This window comes from Pithys albifrons, chromosome 1 (assembly GCF_047495875.1).
Source record: "Pithys albifrons albifrons isolate INPA30051 chromosome 1, PitAlb_v1, whole genome shotgun sequence".
NCBI lineage: Eukaryota > Metazoa > Chordata > Aves > Passeriformes > Thamnophilidae > Pithys > Pithys albifrons.
This window is the reverse complement of record NC_092458.1, coordinates 39808402-39829980: the sequence shown is the minus strand read 5'-3', so window position 1 is coordinate 39829980 and position 21579 is coordinate 39808402. Positions and strand designations below refer to the sequence as shown.

At 34.9% G+C, this 21579-nt stretch overlaps 1 long non-coding RNA gene across 1 annotated transcript; it reads left to right on the top strand.

The window, feature by feature from the left end:
* Positions 1-7895: 7895 nt before the first annotated feature.
* Positions 7896-21560, top strand: LOC139679100 (uncharacterized). The gene is made up of 5 exons (XR_011699135.1): positions 7896-7962; positions 14165-14305; positions 16011-16088; positions 18519-18592; positions 21397-21560. It is a non-coding gene; the product is annotated as an uncharacterized lncRNA (long non-coding RNA).
* The last annotated feature ends 19 nt before the right edge of the window (positions 21561-21579 follow it).

Sequence of the window (21579 nt, the reverse complement as noted above, 5' to 3'; positions counted from 1 at the left end):
TCTAATAAAAAAGAAACATTTGATCAAGAAATGTACTGTACATTTATGATTTACATTCAAGTAGCAAAACCATGTTATTAAATTCTACTAAATTATTTGACTTTATCTTATTTCATAGACCACTGTGTTAATGACCTTTGTAATATTACACTGAGAAATACTTTAAAATTTGTAGCAGACATACAAAAGATTTTTTATAGATTTGCTCTTCTGTTGACATAGATAGCCACACAATACTGTCAAGCTATCCTATACTGTGATATAAAGTTATTTTTTGGTTTTAGACACCAGTAATGCTGAAATGTTACTTTCTATTTTGTATGTGCATATATTTGTTTCAAGCAAATAATTCACCCCTAGAATTTATTCATATGGAAATACAGAATCACAGAATGGCTAGGTTTGAAAGAGACCCTAAAGACCATCTGTTTGCAATCCTCCTGCCATGGGCAGGGATGGCACTCACTAGATCGGTTTGCTCAAGGCCCCATACAACTTGGTCTTGAACACTTCCAGCGATGGGGTATCCACAACTTTTCTGGACAACATTTTCCAGTGTTTCACCACCCTCTGAGTAAAGAATTCCCCCCTAATATCTAATCTAAACCTGATGTCTTTCAGTTTGAAACCATTGCCACTAGTCCTGTCCCTATGTATACCACACTTATTATAAAGCAGCAAAACATTCTAAATGGGCAATATGGCAGACAGATTGGTTCACAGACTGGACCACATTTGGGTGGGTATCACCAGCAGATCATGCAAGATTACCAGAGGCCTTGAATACCTGACACATGAAACAGTCTTGAGAGAGTTGGACCATTGCCATCTGTTAAACTGAAGGATCAGGATAATCTAATAGTTTCCTACCAATGTTTGAAAAAACTGCAAAAGCCATGTCAGCAAACTCTTTTTTGGTAGTAGCAGATGATATAACAATGGATAATATCTACAGATTCCAGCTTGGGAGGTTTGGACAGAGGAAAGAGACTTTTGCACTAGGAGATCAGATGAAATCAGAACATGTTGCCCAAGACAATGCAGAACATCGATCCTTGAAGCTTTTGAGGAGTCAACTAGACAACGCTGGTCCTGATCCTGTGATGACAGTAGTCCCAATGAGTGGCAGATTGGACTATATTACCAACATATCTATGATTCCTTATGATTAAAAAACCCAAAAAACCAAAAAACAAAACAAAACAAAAAAAGAAACCAAAAAGAGACAGATGTCTACAAGTTTTCTTTATTTCATTGACAGAATCACAAATAATTAACAGATGCTTGAAAACTGTCTGAAGTTAACAAAATCTTAGCATGACTTTCAACAGAAGTTTCTTAGTCTGGACTTCATTATGGGGACAGATTTATTGTTTCATTTTTCAGAGAAGAACAATAACAGCTATTGAATCATTACACAGAGAGACATGAACAGAACTGGGCATCAGAACTGTTCCATTTCTTTTAGCAAAAATTTTCCGGTTGAACACATCTAAGCATTTCATGAGACTTATAAAGGAAGAACAGTTCTACATTTCTTAAAGGATTACTGACTTTACTAACCAAAAATGTACATTAAACCACTCATTCATTCCCTAAATCTAGAACTAAGAGATGCAATTCTTTTTTTTTTCTTGAAAAAGAGCAGCAAATCTCAAAAACCAGTGGAGTTAACACTGAAATATCAGCTTACACATCCAGATCTTTTCAAAATTATCAATGTGAATAATGAGATTTTATTAAAAGCCTTGATGAAGATAATGCATTTGAGGAGCTAGTGATCTTGAGTGACCCATGTCTGCTCTATTTGGGCTTGTATTTAGAGCTTCAAAAGCCTGCATGACTGTGAGAGACCACAGTGCAACTCCCTATTTATAAAAAAGTAAGGGAATGTGTTGAAACATCGTGGATAACTGTTCCTGAGCACATTTCATAGGTTTCTGAGCCTATGACTAGATATGTTCTGATGGGCATTATAAAAGTAGGCAGATTCCTTCCTGTGAAGACAAGATACATAATTTTTTTGTTGTTGCTGTTACATCAGATGTAAGGAGCCATAGTACAGTGGTGAGGGTGAAACTCTTAATGGATGGGATACGCATAGTGTGGTATGGGAGGATTCATCTAGGGTCCCTCTGATGCTACACAAAAGCAAGTTCCCAGTATCTGAAGGGATGTAAAATTTACTTGCTATCTATATTTTCCTTCCTACTTCTGTGTTACTATTAAAGCTTGTTATTTACTGTGATGTTTGTTCTTGTGCTTTCCTGATTGAGATCCAGGAAGGATCTGCTCTTTCTCCATTGCATAACAGATGTGAGCTAATATATTAAGTCCTGAAACATATTTAGAGGCCTGTATCTCTGAAAAAAGAGGCCTACATCCATTAGGCGTCCACAAATATTGTATCTGTATATATCAGTCAAACCATCCTAGTTTTCATATAAATACAGAGTTAGAAAATCTATTATTTTCTTTGCTTTTCACAGACTACTTTTTCTGTTTCAGACAGTTTTCAGAATAACAACAGACATACACCATCTAGAGGTCTAGATGTTTTACTTACATGGAGAAATGATCCCTGGTCTCTTATTACTGTAGCCAGTAGCAGGAGGAGGAAGAGTGCATATAGTAATTACCATTAGAATTACAGCTTAAATCTTGAAAATAACAAATCATTTAACTCCTTTAATTAGTATATTTTATTTAATTTTTTTACTGGTAAATCTTTTGTTTTGTTTTTTTATGTCTTGGAATTTCTTTTAAGTTTGTCAATCATAATTTGTTAAATTTCCTATGGAGAAAGATTGAATTTTATAACTATTTAAACTGGAAAACAAATATTGTTATAAATTATTATAAGTTATTCCTAATTCCACGGTTTATTACATTCCTCTGTAAAGGGGTTGATCAAGTTGAAGATATTCAAACACATTTACCTATAGCCTAAGGTACATATATTTTACTTTTCATAATCACTGACCAGGAATGAAAACTTTCTCCTTTTTTCCAATGTGATATGTGTCTCTGAAAACTATTGGAAATAGATAAATCAATAAACAAAGTGATTGTGCTATGTGAGGAGGATGTGACATAATACCAGCCTTAGTAGAGAGGTGATGACCAGCATCATGAAAAAGAGTTATCAGAATAATAAAAACAAGGCCTAGAGTTTGCATTAATCAATGGATGACAGACACCTTGAGAAAGATACACTGCATTTTTTTTCCTCACGGATGACCACTTCTATTACTTGCCACTGCAAGACATAGTCCTCTGTGTATGAGGCTTTATCAAAGCAAAGTTGTACACTTCACGACCATCTTACTCCCAGAAATCACATTTCTTGTAATACTCATATGCAAATATCATCACTAAGGGGTAATGATGGTGGTTGTTGTAATGAGCTTTAAATCCAGTTTCATTCATTTCAGGAAAAAGGCATAGTGAATTTTTCATCCATACAAGTAGATACTCTGTTTTCTGTATTTTATTGTGAGAAAGGGAAATAATTTTCTATTTCTTTTCTAAAATCAAGAACTTTCTGAAGGTATATGTTACTGCTTTAATGCCTGAAAAAAGCTTTTTTGGTTTTCCAGACATCATTCATCTTTCAGAATTTTATCTCTTTGGTTGGCCTTATAGAATAATTTGTACAGTGTTAGCTTTCCTCTTCTCAAGTTGTCCTTTTCTCTTTCTTAAAAAAAAAATAGCCTTTTTTTTCTTGTGACAGTCTCTCTTTGAATCACATCAGTAATACAGTCTTAACACACAACTTTCAGTACAAAACAAAGCTACTTTACAGTAAAATAATGCAATCCTGTGCTTTTGTCTCAGTTGTATCATAACAAAAAAGATATGAAGGTGTTTTATAATTAGAGCTTTATTTGATGCATCTGGGAATTTGTAATATTTACTATGAAATCAAATTTATACCAAAAATTACATACCCAGAAAAAGTAGTTCTTTGTAACTACCATCACATTTCCACAATATCCTAGCTAGACGCGTAAATTAATTAGGACCCCACAGGCATATTGCATAAGGCACAGGGTAATACATTGTTTGCTTGCCACAGCAAAGGACTGCATTCCATTCCTTAGTATCTTTAGAACATGCATTCTGCTAATGCTGCTTTTAGCTTCATCTCTTTGGAGAACAATTTCACATGGTGTGAAGACTATCCTGGAAATCGTCACATGTCAAGATACTATCCAGTTTGTGTGGTTGCCTCTTCTCCAACAGCTGGCATTTCCTGTCATTAACAGCACCATTTATAATGCATTTCTTGACAATCACCTCATAGAACATTTACAGTATCTTCAGGGTTGCCATCTGTCACCCAAAAATCTGGCCCTGCTAAAAAAAAAATAAAAGAATAAAAAAAAAAGTCAGCAATACAGCTTTTTGCTGTTTAATGCACTTCAGTATTTCAGAATATTCAAGTGATCTAAAATCCTGCTATCCCTTGCTGTTTAAATCACCCTCCTTGATAAACCTTCTCTAATGTTCAGTGAGATGTACCAGAACCACCTTGGCTGTCTTCTTCCCAGTCTTCCTTTTTCTTTTTCTACATTACACTTGTCTCCTCACTGGACCTCAGTCATTATTTAAAAATGATCATTAGATTGACTGGAAATCCAAATCACAGGGTTTGGGATTCATTCACTAAATAATCTATTCTTCTTCTTTGATTGATTTCTACAAGTTTTGAGTCAAAAGTATATGTCCTAAATTTAAGTTCCTGCATACATTACACCACGATGTAAGAAACTAGACATTAATAAGAAAACTTTGCATTAATATCTAGAACCTAATAGAAGATTCCAGGAGGCTTTACAAAGCCATCAATGTACCAAATACAACATCTACATTTTTAATCAATTCCAAATATTTAACCATGTGATCTTGAAGGAATGGGCAACTGATGGTGTTTGACACATTGAAAAAGTTAATCAATTATCATAACAGAACATTTCTAAATGACAAGATTATATAACTGTCATTATCTACACGCAAAGTTCATATGATTCCTTTCTAAAGGTGATTTCATATAATCAGCATACTATTCATCAATAGATCTTCCTCATGTACTCTTTGAAATAATTACCATTCATTTTTCCTGCAAAGATAAAATGCTCTTGTATTAACAGCAGCTAGCAATAGATTTAACTTTACTAATTTGATGGAGCAAATTCTATCATCTCTACATTTTTACACTAAGATGATTCAATTCTATACAATTTTTTCAGACTCAGGATGGTATGATATCTGGTCCAAAAATTTTCTTTACCTAAGCAAAATTTGTCAGTAGTTCTGATAGGAGCTATCATTTTAAAAAATGGTTTAGTAGTTTAAAATCTCTGAGAAGTTTTCTCTCTTTAGGATAAGTGTAGATATAGGGAACAATATAATTGCGAGGTATTTTATTCTGTTTCACATTGATGGAAAATCAAACAAACAAACACTAAAGTCCAGCTGTGTTCAAATATATTTATCAATGGATCTCAACATCAGCTGTCACAATCTGCTATTTTATATCTTGAAGGAATGTCAACTACTTCTATGGAAAATTATAAAACCACTACAACTCCTTCTGATTTCAGACATGAAAGCAGTCACTGTTGTATTCAGATAAAAAAAGAGTTTGTTGCCTCATTTATTCAACAAATATTTATTTTCAATAGAAATTCACTTGCAAATATCTTTAGCTTCCTGAATTGAGAGTCACTTCTTAAAATATTATCTTCAAAAAGTCTAAGAGTACAGAGGATTTGGGGGTGAAGGTTACTTGTTTTTTGGGGGGAGGCTACACTTTTAGTGTTGGGCTAATTCAGTCTAATTTTTCATTTGACTTATTTTCTTTGACAAAGTGGATGAGAAAAAAAAATCTATTATTCACTCTGTTTTAGCATTGCCACAAGAACATAAAGAAATCCTGAGATTAACTCAGTTTGTTAGAGCATAGGGCTAATAATGCCAAGGTTGTGGGTTCAATCCTTGTATGGGCCATTTACTTAAGGGTTGGACTCAATGGGCCTTGTGGGTCCCTCCCAACTCAGAAGATTCTGTGATTCTGTGAACTGCAAAACTCCTATAGATAGATATGTATACCTACAAGGTCCTCCAGTGAATACTCTTTAGAAAACTCAGTGTTTCCAGAACACATGTAATTTAATAATTGGGTTGTAATTTGACCTCTATTACTTCTTTCATTCTAGTATTTATAGGCTCTATAAGAGGTAACTGACTTAGAGAACAGAAAGTCCTCTTAATATTTATCAGTTAATAAGTTAGATCTTCTAAGTTTAAAGATTCACTTGATTATGAAGCTTTAAAATAAATTCCTAAGTACTTCAGTTCTGATATGAAAATAAAAGGTGTTTGAGTTGGCAATTCATCAACATGCTTGAGGCTTTTCTGCTCCTAATGATAATTTTATTATACAATTCAATGGTTGTGTTTTCCTGACAGTGAATAGATGCTGAATTTTCGGTAGAAAGTACATACTCAAAGTGAGATATTCAGAACTGCAAATAGGATTGCTAGCTGTACTGCTCAGCATCTTCTTTCTCATTCCTCCTCAAAAACATACCAAACAAACAAATGAAAGAATGAAGATTCATATAATGTCTTTATTTAGGAGTCATCTGATTTAAATGTCTGAGTGTCCACATTGCTTATGCACAGGCCCTGTTTAAATATCTAGCTTACATTCTAGCTCTGATGCGGTCAGGTGTCTAAATATTACTATCACTGGCTGCAAAATCAGCAATTCTAACTCAAGCCAGACCACTCAAGCCCAAAGAAAGGTTCCCATGGAATCACTGACACAGGAAAACTGGAACTATGGCAATATGATGTAAAATTTCTATTACCAAACAAACAAGGTACAGCATATTTATATTTATTTATCATTGCAGTGTTGGCCAAAAGACAGGACATTCATTTCCCACAGTTGAAATGTTATTTTCTCCTGCAATTGTAACTTGCTAAGGGGTATACAGCTTGAAAAATTTGACACCACAAATCCGTCTGTCTTACAGAACAAAAAATTTTACACGTGATTAGGAACAGTTCTGAGGAGTTCTGTTAGAATTTCTGGCTTTATTTTATGCAAGCAAGAATAGTAGCCATTTATTTAGAAAGTAATTTTTTGATATCTGCATTACAGTCTAAAAGCCATAATTTTTCATGGTAATCATGACTGCTGATCTAACTTGTCTTTATTAGCAATAAGGTTGTGATTAGCATCTAAGTCATTCTGGGTTTACATCTTTGCATGCTTTAGATTTCTTATTTGAGACTAAGTTTAAGCACTTTAATTCCTTAAAAGAAAACTCACTTCAAGTGCCCTTTTCATCATTATTGGGCAGTCTCAAGTCATTACACTGCATTTCAACATTGCAACAAAGCCCTTCTACAAGCTTTGATCTTGCTCCATAAAAGAAGGAACTAAGGGGTGAGAACTGTGTTTTGGTAAGAAACACTTCACTGTTGCCTTCCAGTTATTTGCATTTATGTAGTATTCATTTTCTCATCTGTTTTCTGTCTTCTGTCTATAGAATAAAATGTCTGCTTGCTATATACGCATGTAGCCCCTATCCATTACTGAAATACAGATAGTAACTTTACATATATATATATATATGTACATGTATATGTATATGTATATAAATGCCACTCTGATGCCCGATCCCGTCAGATCTTGAAAGCTAAGCAGGGTCAGCTGCAGTTAGTTCTTGGGTGGGAGACCTCCTGTGAATGCTGAGTGCTGTAGGTTCTAGTCCTGAGAACTTGCTTGGCCATGGCATATGAACCTTAGGAGTTAAAGGGAGGGGCCAGTTCTGCGCACACTGTGCCTCACCTAAAAAATCCACTGTGCAGGCTTGAAGGACACACCCACGTGGACAGAGCCCTTCCCAAAACTTCATTCGCGAGGCCTAGACATGATGACGATGTGTATGTATCTATATCCATATCTAATCTATATCTATATCTAATCTATATCTCTATATCCATATCTATATCTATATCATCTATATATCTATATCATCTATATATCTCTATATCTATATCTATATATCAGTCTATATCTATCTATATCTAGCTAATCTATATCTATATCATCTATATCTATATCATCTATATCTATATATTAGTTTTCACTACCAAAAGTACAAATACTTATGTGTTATAAAAAATATTTACTTAATTTCCTCAGCTTCTTGAATGACTACATATTGAATTACCGGCAGAAGTTAGATCACACCAGTAGCCATCACAACAGATAATGTTTGAAAACACTGTACAACTGAGGAAATTTACAGTAAGCATATGAGTCACCTAAAGAGGTTTTTAGTGGAATTCATTCAGCTGCAATCCTAACCAGGTTCAATATACAACCTGTTTGTTATTTCAGTGGTTCCCTGGAACTATACAAAGTGGGTTGCACAATGTGGGTGTGGTAATGAAAGTATTTATTTTACCTTTAAGACTTTCAGGACATAGAAAAACAAGTTTGCCTGGCTATGTATTTGCTAGTATTGGCTATAGAAGTGAGAAGTAGTATAAAAACGTAGTCATACAACACAAGGATAGAAAGATCAGGAATTTATTCTGTAGGCATATGTATTTTTTCTCATGCCCAAAGCAGGAAATAAGGAGTTCTGAAATCTGAGAGAACAAATATAAGCACTTCCTGAAATTTGCTGTGGCAAAACAGACCAGACTGAGTCTAGAGAACACATTATTTACTCTGTTCCTAATTTTTACAATTTCTGACACCTTTTTCATATTAATTGACAATATTGCACTCTACTATCTTCTGACAAAACCCTAGTCAGCAATTGTAACCTGATTATATCAGATATAAATATTTCCATTACAACTACTAATATTATCAATGTCAATCATAAACTCTTTTTCTGTCTTTTTTTTTCCCCTTCATGATTATAGTTTTTGTCAGCTTCTTTATATTCAATGACCACAAAGCAGTAAAGATGGGCCCTTCAGTCACAATCTCACAGTTTTCTAAGGCAAACAGGTTTAATTAAAAGTAAATTATACTGTGTAAGAAAGTAATTTGAATTGTACTGCAAAGAATGCAGCTCAAGAAAGCTGTCAGTGGAACTGATAACATTTTAAGTTATTTCAATTCAATGAATTCAGATGTTTGGGTTTTTTTAAATTTAATTATCAGTAATTATTTGATCACAATGATAACCCTTGGATAAGTCTCTCTAGCCCACTTGCTACATTTATGATTAATTCAGCCATTACCTGTAGAGAAATAATGGAACTGCTTATAGTTTTAGTGAGAGTTAAGTTTAATTCAGGTTATCTTTTTATTTGAACTTGATATAATTTGGGTTTGTGACATTGGAAAGGATATGTAAATATTTAATTGGCTTTATTGTTGTGTAGATTAAGCCTTCACCCACAAGGTAGGATAAAGTTCTGGAATTTTGGAAATGGGTTTATAAATTTATATCCTCTCTAATATTTCTTATTGTAATGTGCTGAATCAAATGTTCAAGTTCAGAGCCTTAACCTCGACCTACTTCTTATTTCAGGAATTGAACTTTTTCTCAACTAAGTCTTTTTTATTTTTGCAAAACTATTTTGGGTTGGTTTGGATTCTCACACCCCCATCTGCCTTTCTTTTTTTCTTTTATGTCTTTTTGGTTTGTTTTTTTTTTCTTTACAAATATTTTAAGAGGAGATGAATTTTTCCTTTAAGTAGAAAACCCCAAAACTTTGCGTGTTTGTTTCTTGGGCAACGACTGTGTTGGTCATGACCACATAAGAGGCTTATAAACATTATGTTCTCAGTCTGGATTATGTCTAAAGTGAAATATAAAACCAGAATAATTATCTTTGATAATTTAAGTAGTATAAAAAACATTCCCTACTCCAATTTATTCCAGAAAGTGGAATAGGTATGGAGATAGGATGGGAGTCTCCTAGCCATGTGGGAACCTTAGAATCATAATTCAAGATATGCAACATGTATTAGGAATCTGTGACAGGAACTGTGACAAGAAGTGACTGCTGAGCAGTCAGCATATCCCTGTTTGTTCATATCACTGTAGTACAAGGCTTCAAGAAGAGTGACAATGTCATCTGTAGTGCTTTGGGACACTGAGTTGAATAAAGCTAGGGAGGAAAAAATTGTTTCAACTTTTTAAAAGTTATGTTGGAAAACTTGCCAGATAGAGAATGACATGACCGAAGTGTTGACTCAAATCTTAGTCCTGGGGAGAAATGAAGACATTTTAAAGGCCCGCATAAGGAAGTGAAGCTGATAATTCAAATTTTCACATTCATAGTAACTTCATGGGAAAACAGATCAATAAAAACAAGTAGCACCACATGCTGTAGAAGAACATTCTTTGATAATATAATCCTGGATTACTTTGGAGATGATGGCAGATTTTTAGAGAGATCAACATATTTTATAGTTTTGTTCAATTCAGTGTATGTTTTATATTCAGTTAAGAGCGCTGTGTTTAGTAATCTGTCAAAAGATTTGTTGCAAGTGCTAGCAATAGTTCATGATCCTGAAAAAAATATATCTGACAGATGAGATCCTAAACATTGTTTAAATTCTGAAAAAGAGTGGTTGAAAAAGAATTTTCTGAGGTCCAGTATTTTAGATAGTAGAGTGCTAGCTGCCTTGGAGAAATGATAGCCATAATATCTTTACCACTTATGTTTAGGCAATTCCACCATCTGAAAGAATTCTTTCCAATACTACTAGATGGCAACACTATCTGCTAAAGGATGAGGGACAGATTTATTGTGTTGACAAAAAATTTCTTAGAGAATACAGTTCAGGAGAACATCTGTGAGGTGTAGACTTGTGTCCTGTATGACAACATGTGTGATTACAGCTCTACCTTGAAAACCCTGACAGAACCCTGTCAAGAAAATACAGGATGACAGACTCACAGCAAATTTGATGCCAGCTTTGTTTTCAACCACAGAATGCTCTCTCATGGTTTTCATGGGTCTGCAGATGTGCACTTCTGCCTGGACAGATGTGCCTGATGTGTCTGCTTCTCTCACATTTCTCTGGGGATATGTTACATTATGCATCACCTCCTTTTCAGTAGTTCTACCCTAACATGACCTTGTCTGTCATAAGGATTTAGTTGACTGTGGAGCCATATCTTAAAGTTCCTCAAAATTAAAAATAAATATTTCAGGCTGTTGGGGAGGGGGGGGGGGGGGGAGTTGTTTGTTTTTGTTGTTGTTTGTTTTGTTTTGTTTTCTGCTATAATATCCCTATAACTGCCAGTGCAACTAACAGGATAATGCAATGAGCCAAGTCTGCATAGATCAGCACTGTTTTCAGAACTGTTTGTCACATTATATGTTATCTAATGTGTTTAATCACTAACCTCCCTTTACTCTATACCTGCTTTGATACATAGCAAATGTAAGGCACCAGCAACACTTAAATGATCCTTTCTCCACAAAAGGAGGATAACTTAGCATTTTTAGCTTCATATTTAATCTATCAGCCTTTTATGGCATCTCACAGTAGAGAAAATCCAGATATTAGTAAACCATAAGTACAAGCCTATGCTGAGATTTATATCTGGAGAACTCTGTGACAATTCAGAATTATTTAATGTTTCTTCAAAATACCTTATGGCAAACCAGAAAATATTAAATAAGAAATCACATGAAAAAAGAATAAATTTTGAGAAAAGTAAGGTCCAGTAGTATCTCTATCATTTCAATTAGAACTTGCAAACGTTCTTGCAAATCAATGGAAATGGTGGTGAGATTTGTCTTCCCATAAAGAAGATGACTGTAATAAATTTGATAAAGCATATCATAATATGGTCATTTTTCTTTATGGATTTTAAGGAGACCTAAGATTACCTGCTCAGATGTAATTTCTACATTGTAAATATCTGGAATCAGCCAGTAGAGACAGATCACATATCAGATCCTTCCTCTTTAATGACAGTACTATTTGACTCAAATAATTATGCAGCTACCAAAAAGCAGTTGTGGAGGTTTAACATTGTTTAAAGGCCAAAATTCCAGTCAGCCACTTGCTCAGTCCCTTTCTTCGGTGAGACAGGAGGACAAAATAGGATGAGAAAACTCATGGGTTGAGGTAAAGGTAATGAGGCATCTCAACACTCTAAACTTGGCAATTTTAGTTCAATTTTTGCCAGTTATTATAGATTAGGGTAGTGAGAAACAAAGACAAACATTAAAAAACACCTTTTCTCCCCCAATCCAGGCTCAACTTTCTTAGCTTTCTCATTGCCAAATCCTCTCCACACCTTGAGCAGCACAGGAAGGGATGGGAACCAATACAGTCAGCACTCAGCAGCTTCTCTCTGCTACTCTCTAGTGCTGGTGTGGGCACCTCCTATAGGGCGCAGCTTCTTCAGGAGAAAAATCTGCTCCCCTGTGGGAGCTCCACAGGTATCATCTCCTTCAGGAAATGTCCAGCTGCTCCTGTGTGCAGTCCTCCACAGGCTGCAGTGATTGTCTTCTCTAACGTGGGCTTTCCATGAGAATATCTACTCTACTAGTCCTCTTTACAGGGTACAGGGAAATATCCCTGGACTTCTCCATAGACTGCAGGAAAATACTAGATCTATGGGCTGCAGGGGAAGCTCTACTCTGGTACCTAGAGCACCTCCTCTCCCTCCTTATTTTCAGACCTTGGTGTTCACAAAAGAGTTTCTTATGCTTATTTTCCCTTCTTATCTGTCTGTGTGGCATTTTCTGTCCTTTCTTAAATGTGCTTTCTCTGAGGTGCCACCACCTTGGCTGAAGGGCTCAGCCATGCCCTGTGGTGGGTTGGTTGGGGCCAGCTGGAGCTGGGTCTGTCTTTCACAGACAAGAGGCCATCCTCTTACCCCTGACCTTGACACATGAGTAAAGCCAACACAGTAGTGTTTATAATACAGCTCATAATTAACTTCACATTAAATGTAAATATGGATCACCATTTCTGATAACTTATGCTCTCTGGAAGTTCCAATCTGTGGGTAATATAATAATAAATACTACACTTACAGAGTAGTGTGTTCCATATTTTATGAAACACAATAAAAACTAAGGCTATAATGTGATAAGTATCTACTTCAGGCTGTGACTGATTTTAAAATACAGATACTTCTGGAAGTATCTGTTTGAAGTCAACTATATCAGCAGTCTAAGACTTCACATTCAGAGAAGCAATTAGGCATCAAATTGTTTGGTGGCTTTCAAATAAATGACAAGTAAAATTGACATTGGTATGATGGAAAGTCTTTAAGAAATTTCATTGGCTACCTCTGGTAATGGTCCAAGGTAAGATGAGATGAACAGATCAGTGGGATTGAAGAAAAAACAGAACACCCAATGGGGAATTAATATTAAAATCTCAGAGTATGGCATATTGCCAGTTTTTCCAAGAGATTTAGCTAATCTAGTTAGGAGACAGAAGTGAGAGGACAGAAGTGAGAGCACTGAAAAAAGATAGAACACTGAGTAGTGAAATGGCTGAAAACAAACACACTCAAGTCAACACCAAAAATGATAATCAAATATCACATAGAGTTTACTACCCTACCAGTACTGAGGTTGGCATTCTTTTTCTTATAAGAATTCACCATAACTCAGTCAATAATCCTGATATTTTGGAATCAATTTAATAAAAATTTTACACAAAACATGCAAAGTAAAAATGAGACAGGATAGGCAGATGAGAAAAATAGCTGTTTATAAATGCCTCTAAATAACCTCAGTGATGTTATTTTTAACTATTTGCTTCAAAAATGTTTTTGTTTTTTTTTGCTTCTGATATGAAACAATGTCAGGACTACCTATAAATTCACCATGCCTTTTGAAACAGAAACAGCTGTATTAAAAAACTTCAGATAATTGCGTGAATTAAAAAACTTCAGATAATTGCGTGAATAAGGTAGTAGAAAAAGTCAGAATACAGTCTTAATGAAAATACGATTTTCTTGATTCATGCTTTAGAGGACGAGGCTAACGTTTGATTGTTTTATGACTACTAGCATATAATGAAATCTCAATATCTTTGTGCATATATGCATCAAGTTACAAAATATGATAAATATTATTTTAATTATATTAATATGTTTATTTTCAACTTATGCCAAAAAATCATGCTACATAGAAAAAGAACTTTTCCACCAAAGGCTGTGAAAAAGCTGTGAGTTTTAACATCTCAACACTTCAGAAACAATCAGCTTCTACAGTTCATTATTTCTGCTTCTGATATATACAAAGTGGACAACAGTTGTGGTGGCAGAACCAGGTAAGTGACACCTCTGATTTAATGTGGAAAGCTTAACTAATATATTTCCTTGTAGTTGGTGCACATCTGTGCTCATTAAAATCAATGGCAAAATTTGAATTTTCTTCAGTGATATAAGATCAAGTAAAAGCATTTAATGACCGAAATATTCCCACCATGAAAACTACATTTCTTTGTGATTGCTGGGTGTTATGGAGGTGGAAAGAATCCAAGCTGAATGTCTGTCTTCTGTCACTTATCTGCAAAGTCAACTTTTGTCAGAAATAGTAATAACATTTCCGTATGGATTTTTTTACGTACACATTTAGTATTTTCTTAGCGTACATCCTGGCAGTACAATTCTTTTGGTTAATGTTGTGTTACACATACCTAAAGATGCAATACATTATTAATTCAGATCCATCCTAAGAAGAAAAATAAAAAATTATGATGTTCACTGGCTGTCAGATGGCACCAAATATCTTTGCAATAATAAAACTTAATTCCCTAAGAAATCTTAGATTTCCACAAAAGTATCAAGTTAAAAATGAAAATGAAAAAAAATAAAGTACTTTAAACAGGAGTGGTATCAAAGGTGAGATAGAGAGAGTGAAAAAGCCCTCTTGGGCTGTTGATGTGCTGACCACAATTTTCTTGATGCAGTCCAGAATACAACCGGCTTTCTTGGCTGCAAGTGCAAACTGATGACTTATGTCCAGCTTCTCATCCACCAGCACTCCCAGGTCCTTCTTTCCAGGGAAACTCTGGATCTGTTCATCCACCAGGCTACATGATAGTTGGGATTGTCCCAGCCCAGGTGCAACACCTTGCATTTGGTCTTTTGAAAACACATGAGATCCCACAGGCACTCTTCTCAAGCTTGTCAAAGTCCCTCTGGATGACATCCTGTCCTCCAGGTGTTTCAATCCCTCTGTCTATGCCATTAATGAAGATATTAAATAGCACTGGTCACAATATGAAGCCCTGAGGGACACCACTTGCCACTGATGTCCTTTGGGACTGGTGGTAGGAGACTGTTGTGGTCCAGGAGAGGTCAAGGAGTCTCACTTAGGACCACTGCTTATGGGATAGCAAATAAGTTGGCTTTCCTCATAGTAGTTTTTCATCCTAGCTCCAATTCGGGCCAGTAACTGGCTGTGAAAGTTCCATTAAAAAGTAAGTTCAGCCTGGGTTGTTAGACAGGCAATGAAATTAAATTTCCAAGGCTTTTTGTCAAAAAAAAAGGATCTCATTAGACAGCACTTGTTCCTGACAGCAGACAGGGTTTCTGATAAGATCAAGGGAAGCATAGCCCAGGTGCTGTTTGTCAAGGCCAAGGCCCAATGAGCATTTCTGGGATCATAAAGCAGTTCAAGTAGGGGAGAGGGGTTGTACCATCACAGCAGGGTGTAAACTTGGCATTTCTTCTTAAATATGTAAACTGTAAGAAAAAATAATTGCAGCTTATGACCATATATTACAAAGACAACCTTCAAAAAACCCTTTATTGTCTAGGGTAGACAGCAAAATTTTGCATAATTCCAACAACTCTTGGGAAATTCAAACCATATTTAATGTCTTTAAGATCTTTACTCATATCTCTAAGGTGGTTGAAATTTATTTTTTTGTGAGGGGACTGATCACTAAGACAAATGGGAAAGTCATAAATCATTTTTCTGTAGCAAATCAGATTAATAAAAAAAGACTCCTAACTTCTGCTCTACAGACACTACTTGAATGGAGAAGAACTGCGATTTTGGCAGCCTGTCATCTCCAAAGAATGAATTTGCCACATCTGCTGGAAGTAAACAGTAAACAAAATATCACAAACAACTCAGAGGAAGAAAACTCTTGAAGTCTCTTTACAGAAAGAATGACTAATCTTTACTCCAGACAGTTTACATTTTTTAGTTTAATATTTTAGTCCTTAGTGGGAGAGAAAATATTTGTAGAACTATCTATTTCTATTGCCTTCTCACAATTAAAGTAATTTTTCTATTTATAATTTTATACAGGTGAAAATTTAACACACTTTGTACATGGACAAAATTTATTGAGAACTGAGCTAAAATTTTAAAATCCTAGTACAATTCAAACAGTTACCAGGAGTCCAGTTACAATATTGCTAATACTTAAAGTACAACTTACTACAGAAAATTAATATTCTAGAATAATGTGTTATTCTGGAACAGGTAAAACTAGCATTTACCCTTTTCTTTGGTACTGCACTCACTCCTCTCATTTTTCCAGGGGTCTTAAGTGTGATGACAGCCATGTTTCTCATTTAGAGTGGTGGTCTGTTGCCACAAAACATCAATAAAGTTTCCAGTTCTTACCTGCAGGGCATAGGGTATTTGTGGTGGTGATCCCTTTTTCACTGTCTTTGGATTAGTTTGGGGCTATCTTTCTACTTCTTATTACAGTCTAATTCTTTGTTATATATTTCCAGACACAGATTAAAAGTTGTGCAACCATTTCTTCCAATCTCAGTGGACACAAAGTCAAATTGTGGGGGTTTTTTTATGCAACTTATATTGATCATATATATATATATATATATATATACCACACATGGCATTCAAATTGCTGATAGTGCAACAGGTCAGACAATGATCATACAATCACTAACAAGTTGGAGAAAACTCAGTAGCATTCTCATGTAAATGCATCTCTAAACCTTGCTCTGAGGTTAATGGTTTGTCCATGAGATCACACAGTGCCTTGCCAGGTGAGCATGCTGATCAGCCAAATGTTTATACATGACCAACCCTTTTTACTACCTTATCCCTCAGTTTTAGTATCTCCCTCCTGAAATCATCTGTGGCCTTCACTTTCTTCATCTTTCATTCCTCCCCTAAGCGTCTCATAGTAAGAAGTCTTGGTCAAGCCCAATATTCTCTTCCCCGACAACTCTTAATGTGTTCCATAGCCCTAAGTAGTGAATTCCCTTGGTCTCAAATGTTCTCTGGAGAGCTGCTTATCTTATCAATGGGTTTCAAGCTTGGACAGGGAGGTAGAATGTATTCTGGGAGAGGTAATTTGGGTTCCTTCCTGCCTTTATGCCCCTGTGCTCTGTTGGCATTGTGAGATGGGTTTTTGGTGGGAAAATGGCTCCTGTGATGGGCTTGGAAGTACCCCAGAAGGTTAATACTTGGGGTCCTCCATCTGTTGTTTTCTCTCTCATACTTTGGTGTGTGCAAAGGAAGTCTTTCTCATATAACAATCTTCAGATAGGGAAAAAATTCTTCAGCTACATGTACTATGCCCTTCAAACTAATTACGTATAGCTGACTAATGAACCAGGAGGCATTTATTTATTTCTCAGGGTTTGTTCAGAAAGAACAGAAGAGGACTGAGTGCTTCAATATAAACAATCAATTTTAAGGTTACTAGATAACATTATAAGTAGACAAATGATTATCCAGATCCAAACTTCACAATTTGTCATAGGCTTTGTGCAAAGGAAGAGATATTTATGCTGTTTATGCCTTGTTGAATAAGATGACACTTTTTAATCAAGTCTGTCACGCTTTTTGCATTGTTGTAGCCTGAATTTTTATGGTGGAGACAGGATTTTCATCAAAGACAGTAGGTATATTTATGTCAAGAAATGAGGAGGCTTTTTATGCTAGCATCAAAAATCAGTTTCTTAGAAATCATAACAAAAAGTTGTTTTTAGATCAGTTTAAGTGTTGGTTTAGTATTTAAAAATGTATTTGATGGCAATAACTCTTTTTAGATAAGAGTAGGTTGCTTTTTTAAAAATACCTCTGTCTTTTATTTTTTTGATTTTAAATTCCTCCTTGATACATTTAAAGCATATAACTTACATCAAACAATTATTTTAAGTTTTCTTTCAGCAAAACTTCTAGTAATTCATTGAGGGGATTTTCTGTCACCGAATATATTTGGAAGCCTTTCATTCCATGAGCCACTGGTAGAGTAATTGAATTTCTTGTGGAAAGTCCTGTGTCAAACAGCAAAAAAAACAGTATCAGTTAAGGTGTCATGCTCATTTTCCTCTTCATTATCATAACTTGATGTGGTGGGTTTACTTTGGCTGGACTTCAGTTGCCTGCCAAGTCGCTCTATCACTCCCTTAGTGGAACAGAGAGACAAGAAAATAAGATGGAACAAAATTCATGGATCTAGTTAAAGGCAGCTACTTAAAGCAAAGTGTTGTGCACACAAACCAACAACAAATCATAAGATTTTATTCTCTACTTTCTATTAGCAAGCCAGGTCCAGCCACTTCCTGGGAAGCAAGGCGTCAGTACGGGTAGCACTTGCTCCAGAAAGCAAACATTGGTAATACCTTCCTCCTCCTTTCCCTCTGCTTTTATTGCTTAGCAGATGCCATGTGGTATGGAATATTCCTGTGGTCATTTGGGTCAGCTGTCCTGGCTATGTTCTTGTCCAAGACTGTGCCCACCCCCAGCACACTGGACAGGAGGGAATGTTGCAGGGACAGTCTTGATGTTGTGCTAGCAGTGTGTAGTGGCAGCCAAAACACTGCTGCGTTAACACCTTTCTGGCTACTTATACAAAGAACAGCTTGATGAGGGCTGCTATAAAGGAAAGTAACTCCATATCAGCCAGACCAAATATACTGGAAATACACATACTTCTCTGAATGCTGCAATTGACAATTAAGCCTTTTATTTAAATTTCTGTCTAGATTTTTTTTCAATTATTGCATTATTGGGCTGTAATTAAAGAAACTTGCTTTTAATTTCTAACTATGAAGAGCTTTATTCACCAAGGACTTTTAAGATTAAAGAATATACCGATTCCAATGTCTTTGCAAGACAGTTAAAGTGCTGTACAGCTGCAACTGCACAAGTCAGTAAAATCACTGTAGTGTCATCAGTGATACTGATATTAGTCTACAAAATTTATTGCTAGTTTTCTGTCAAGCATTATAATCTTGTAAGGTTTTTTTACCACAGGCCAAATGCAAGTGTAGAGAATTAAAAGAAGACACTGCCCTGGAATCAGAGAGTTCATACAGTTACTTTTGTTAAGTGATGATGGCTTTACTACAGGGATTCTAAATATTTTGCCATATGATGAGAGAACAAATACATTTGTCATCAAACATTGTTTCTCTCTACGGTGATATTGTGTGACATTTCATTTCAAAAGTCAGTCTCTTCTGAACTTTATTTTAAGAAAAATTCCTACAAAACAGATTCATATTGAGAGGGCTAAACCTAAGGTTTCTGATTGTTCCCTTATTTGCTGACACGCGGTTATGTTTTAGAAAATAGTATATAAGGAAACTGCAGCATTTTATTTTATTTAAGAAAGATTTTATTTCCTCTTTTAGAAAATAGAATTAAATATTTCAAAAATTATATCTGTATTACATATTCCCATTATTCCTATTGTGATTGTTCTTAATATTTTTCTGGATATAAATACATTTTCGTGATTGAAGATTAAATAAATAATGCAAACAGACATGGCCATCATGTTACGTAGAATTTAACACAAATGAAACTTTATGAGTTGCAGTTCAATACACAGTCTGTGAAGTAAAATTCAGAGGTAGCAGATATGACATAGTTCAAAACGTATATTTTGTGGTTCAGAATAAATGTTTTAGAACCTTACAGCTGTAACATACACAGAAAAATGTCACTTATTTCCTACTGACAAAGATATAAATGATTGTGTTTTTACAATATTCCTTTATATGTTCATGTCTCCCATATATGTGAAGGTGCAAGGACCAATAAAAGAACAATAATATTCTGCACAACAGTTAAGAGAAACTTTTAGCTGCATAGTCTATTAATGACCTCCTTATGAATCACTAAATGTTTTTTTCTAACTGTTGCAAGTTTTAATTTCAGAAACATGTTTAATCATATAGTAAAGCAATGCAGCAAATATTTCAAGAGGAAGATATGTAATCGGCTGTTTGAGGACAAATACATATTTTCTTATGAAGTAAAGTTAGTGCAATATCAAATTGTCTGTCTGGAGGAAATCTTAAAAAACTAAATAAAGGTTCAGAATATATTTAAATTTTGATATAAGATTTTATGATGTGAGGAATATTAGAATTAAATACTCATACCTTGACTAAAATAGAAATTAATGGATATATGATATGAGGGAACAACCATAAACACTTCAAAAGTGTAAGACTATACAGGAAATATTTTGCATTGGACAGATTATTTTGATAACAATTGTCAGGAATAAGGTTATAAAAGTTTTAAGAGGAATGTAGAAAAATTAATTCAGCAAGGAACAGTGATGGCTTCAGAGGTTTTTCTTGCATACTGATCTGGGTCATTGACCTTTATTTCAATACATTAATGGAAAAGGTATAAGAGCTGGGCATTATTCTTGTCATTGCTTTAGTGCTGTATTAGTTATTCTAAAATCCTGAGTACGTGACCTATTTCCTACCAACCTGAGGAGAAAAATCAATCTGTCATGTCAAATTTGTCAATTTAAGAGATTTTTTTCTAGAGATATCTATGAAGATTTCTTATCAGTACAATATTTCATCGTTTAATATATTCCCTAGGTACTCAAACTACATGGTAACATGTACTTTGGATTTCCTAGATCCACTGAAAATAAAATAAATTAATTTTAAAAATGAGCCTATTTGGTTAAGACAGAAACAAGAAACAAGATGCTTTTTAAGATGAGAGAATAAACTTTTATCTTTGTTGATTAGTCACTTTTTTCTTTTCTGATGAGCTGCACATCTGAAAGAAAACAAAAATACACTAATTATACTCCCACCTTTTGCCAATAATGACCTGTATTTTACATTACATTGAAGTTTGTACAGAAACCTTAATGTAAGTTAGAGAGAACAAATAACAGTCAAATGACCATGTTTTGCTTCTTTTGACAGATTTTCTTACAAACATTACCAAACACAATGCTTTACAGAATGAAAAATCATTGTCTATTTTTTGAAATCTTTACAGCTAAAAGGTTAATGAATGGAATTGTGAAATTAGGTTAGTTAGTAGGTCAGAGACATGATTTCATAGTTCACTGTTAACTTGTCATTGAATGACATCAGTGACAGCAATACATAGATCTACAAAATTTCTTGTTATCCTTCTCTTACTCCTTAGGACTACAATTTGGACTGAAATCTTTCTGATGCTCTTGAAAATGATACTGATGGAGTACAGCAGTGCAGAACCATCTTGGGAATGTTGAAGATATCTGGTTTTATTTCAAAGAGGCTTTAAGTCTCACTGTGCTGGTTTTGGCTGGAATAAAGTTAATTTTCTTAGTATCTGGTATGGTGTGAC